General features: G+C 43.8%; 1 protein-coding gene across 1 annotated transcript in view; it reads right to left on the reverse strand.

Annotated features, from left to right (window-relative positions):
• LOC111147668 (LCA5, lebercilin) overlaps positions 1-3,341 on the reverse strand; it is a 58,268-nt gene extending 54,927 nt beyond the window's left edge. Inside the window, exon 1 of the mRNA XM_022503874.1 lies at positions 3,297-3,341. The gene's annotated coding sequence lies outside the window, so the exon portion shown is untranslated. The remainder of the gene's footprint in view (positions 1-3,296) is intronic.
• Positions 3,342-4,252: the final 911 nt, after the last annotated feature.

The raw sequence follows: 4,252 nt of genomic DNA on the forward strand, positions 1-4,252 counted from the left end.
AAAAAAAAAAAAAAAAAAAAAACTAAGATTGAGAGGACAGAGGGAATTTGGAAAGACTTCCAGAGGAAATAATGCCTAAATTAAGTCTTTAGGTATTACCTGAGGCTAAACACAAATATGGGTGTTTTGGGGTTGATTTTTTTTTTTTGGTGCAGGGGGTGGATAATGGTAGATGAGGTTACTAAAAGAACACAGTTCATGACAGAAGAGTCTATTTCAGGAAAAGACAGCAGCATGTGCAAAAGTAAAAGGCATGAGATAGGTGAGGCATATCATCAAACTGCAAAAAGTATGCAATTGTGCTATTTAAACAGGGGCTACTGAAAACGTGAAATGTACCTGGTCAGAAATGAGATATGTTGTAAGTGTAAAATACACATGGCATTTTGAAAACTTAGTACATAAAAAAGAACATAAACTATCTACTTGAATATATTTTTAAATATTCATCACATTAGGGGTGCCTGGGTGGCTCAGTGGGCTGGGCCTCTGCCTTCAGCTCGGGTCATGATCTCCGGGTCGTGGGATGGAGCCCCGCATTGGGCTCTCTGCTCGGCAGGGAGCCTGCTTCCTCCTCTCTCTCTGCTTGCCTGTCTGCCTGCTTGTGATCTCTGTCAAGTGAATAAATAAAATCTTTAAAAAATAAAAAAAATAAATATACATCACGTTAAAATATTATTTTGGATGTACTGGTTTAAATAAGATATACTATTAAAATTAATTTCACCTGTTTGTATTTTCCTGTGACTACTGAAAAAATGTTTTAAATTATGTATATGGTTCACATTATATTTCTTTTAGACAACGCTGGTTTAGAATGCCTGCACTGGCTGGAGGGCAGTGATAAAGTAATAAAGAAGACTGGATCAAGTGGAAGAGACTGTTACAAGAAGGATCTTTATATCATACAAAGAAGTTGGTTAGAAAAAAAAGGATCTTCAGTAGGATTAAAATGATCAGATCCACATTTACAAAGATCCATCTCCAGCCCAAGAACTGGAGGCCCAATAAGGCTTAAGGCAGAAAATCAGCTGGTCTTGAAATCAGGTGACAAGTGATAGTGCTTTGAACTAACAGAGGGTAACTAGAGATGTAGAGTACAGAATTAAGAAATGTTTATCAAATAAAACAAACTGGACTTGGTGACAGATTATATGTGGACTATGCGAACAGAGAATTCCAAATTCTTCCAAATTCAGAAAATGAATTTCAAAGTTTTGGGCTTACAAAATTGGGTAAATATGGTACCAATCAATAGGACAGGTCTGGTGGAGAAAGGTGATGGTTTCATATTAGATACATCGAGTTTAGGATGCCTGTAAGAAATCTATGTGGAAACATCAAAAATTAGCTATACAAATTTAGAACTAATTCAAGAGTTCCAGGACAGAGACAAAAACTGATTGTGCATTAATAAAATATAGATGGTGAAAGCCAAGATGACCAGAAGCCTGAAGATGAACTCAGCCAAAAAAAGAACAGAGTGAAGAGAAGGCAGAAGACTAAATTAAGAGGAAACGCGATACTGGTGAGCAGAGGAGGAGCATCATCCCACAAAGAAGCAAAGAAGATCAATAACAACAGGCAGAAGAAGAACCAGGTGAAAGAGCAGAATCTTCTTTGGGGCGTGGGGTGGGGGGGGGGGGGGTTGTGGGCAGAGGGAGAGACAGAATCAAGCAGGCTCCATGCCCAGGCCAGAGCCTGATGCAGGGCTTGATCTCCCCACCTGGAGATCATGACCTGAGCTGAAATCAGAAGCTTAACCAACTGAGCCACCCAGGCATCCCAAAAGTAGCATCTTCTAATGGACTTCTGTGTCTGCTATTCCATGACTGCTTAATAGAAAAGATGTGATGCTGACAAAAAAAAGAAAAACCTTTTCCAAAAATCACCAACTACTTTTTGATATTTAAAATGATTCTCGGGCGCCTGGGTGGCTCAGTGGGTTAAAGCCTCTGCCTTCGGCTCAGGTCATGATCTCAGGGTCCTGGGATCAAGGCCCGCTTCCGGCTCTCTGCTCAGCGGGGAGCCTGCTTCCTCCTCTCTCTGCCTGCCTCTCTGCCTACTTGTGATCTCTCTCTCTCTGTCAAATAAATAAATAAATAAATAAAATTATAAAAAAAAATAAAATGATTCTCTGTATATATTTGTAATATAAAATTCAAACGTGGAACTATAACTTGAAAAAATATGAATTAAAATAACGTAATAATCTCCAGAACTGTACCCTTTTTTCAAATCTGCATGTAGACCCCTCCTGCCAAAAAAGATAAATACATAAAAATCATTTAAATGGTGACTTTTGATCTCAACGATATTTTTAATCCAAGTTGATAGTAAAGGACCAGCATAAAAATGTTTGTGCCCAAGTGTACTTTCCTATGGAGAGGGGCCAAAACGTTCTTCAGACTTTCAGAGGAGGATCCAACAAGCAAAAGATTAAGAAAATCTCCAGTAACTGCAGCCCATCGAACTGCTCACACAAACAAAATTTCAAGAACAAATCCACTTTAACAGAACCATCCAATTTTTTCTTCAGTTATCTCATTATAGGTAGGAACATCACAAGAAATTAATCCTCACAACAGTATCTACTATTCCCATTCCCAAACGGAAAAAAATATATATGCCCCTTGTTACTAGCCAACAATTTGTTACTAATTGATATTAGTAATTTGTCCAAGGTCACAAAGTGAATGAGAGGGGGTTTAAACTCAGGTGAACCTGGCCCATGGTCTTCACCACCGCGAAACACTGTATCCTTTTGGTCCTGCCCACGCAGAACACCAGCCAGAGCACTCCGACTCACCTGGCGTATTTTTTGCCAAACATCTTTCCTCTCATCCCAGCCTTGATGGACATGTAAAAATTTCACAGCCAGGATAAATGAGCCTTTCCGCTTTAACCAAACTGTCTTTAATCTCCAATTATTATCCCAGAGATACCGAAAGTTTCACAGTCTTCTTCCCCTTCTTGGCTCTGTCCCTCCTTTCCCATCTTCAGTCTCCACAGGCCTCTAGGGTTTCCTAATAATTCCTAACCCTATCTCTAGATTCTCCTGCAATGAGCTCCCTTCCTCCTTTTCTCGATTCCAACAAATAACCAAACCTTCTATAACTTCGTCTCCTCCTAACTTCCCAATCCCCCACCTGTAGCCAACCTCCCCTCCTTCTTGTCCTTTCCCGGCTGCCGTGCTCCTCACTTATTTGCTTAGGACTCTGTTCTCCCCGCGTCCCCAAACACTCCCTATCCCTAATCCGCTCATCCTCCCTGCTTTAACAACTCCACTCTCATACCTCTATCCAAGAATAGCCAGCCCCCCACGCTTCAGTCCCAATCTCACTTCGCACCCCGAACTCCTCAGTCTCCACGCCCACGCCAAAAGCCCACCCCCAACCCGCCCCGGCCCCTCCTCAGATTCGACGCGGCGTCCCGCCTCCTTGCCTTCTCTCCGCGGAACAAACTCCCCGTCTAGCCGCCCAAGAGTGGGTGCCGGGTTGCTGCGAAGATTGAGGGGCGGGAGCCAAGGCTGCCGGGGTGCGGGAAGTTTGAACACGGGGCCAGGTTAGGGGCGGGGACCGTAGTTCCCTGGCGGCGGCGACGCGGCGACTTCGGCACCAGGGTAACGGAGACGGAGGACCATACTGCACTGCGGCAAGACTGCAGCCAATGATTCCCGCCCCCAATCTCCCATTGGCCTCCGGCACCAGACGACCATTCCTATTGGGGTCAGTGGAACTGGAAGGCGGGACAATGAGTACGGGAGAAGGCAGCCATTGGTTGACCGCTTCAGTTGTAGCGGCAGCCGGGAGTGGGGAAGTGGTTCCCGCCCAAGCTCTGCGGGGTGCGGCGGGCCTCCGTGGGCAGTGCAGGGCTTTACGCGACCGCATAGCTTCAAGGGCCTTGGATGGTGCGGGGAGGATGTGGGCGGAGGGGAAAGCGGGTTGGTGTAATGAGTTGTAGAAATTGGCAAATGCGTGATGGAAAACGTTGAAAACTGTTTTGAATCCTTCTTGGAAATCAATTGATTTTAAATTAGGAAGAAATTAATTATAAACAAATAGCTAGTTACTTCTCGATCTTAGCACCGAGATTGCTTGTTTTCAGGAGTTGGTGGAGTTAGTGTACTAAGGGTCCTTCCTTGAGGTCCTGACCTTTGTAATTCACGAACGCGCAGCAAGTTTGGCTTGAAAGTGGGTTATTTTTTTTAGGTTTTGGAAAGGGTTCGAGGCGGAATGACATTTGAGAGATT

The sequence above is a fragment of the Enhydra lutris genome, unplaced genomic scaffold (assembly GCF_002288905.1).
Source record: "Enhydra lutris kenyoni isolate GAN:26980312 unplaced genomic scaffold, ASM228890v2 scaffoldscaffold17, whole genome shotgun sequence".
Lineage (NCBI taxonomy): Eukaryota > Metazoa > Chordata > Mammalia > Carnivora > Mustelidae > Enhydra > Enhydra lutris.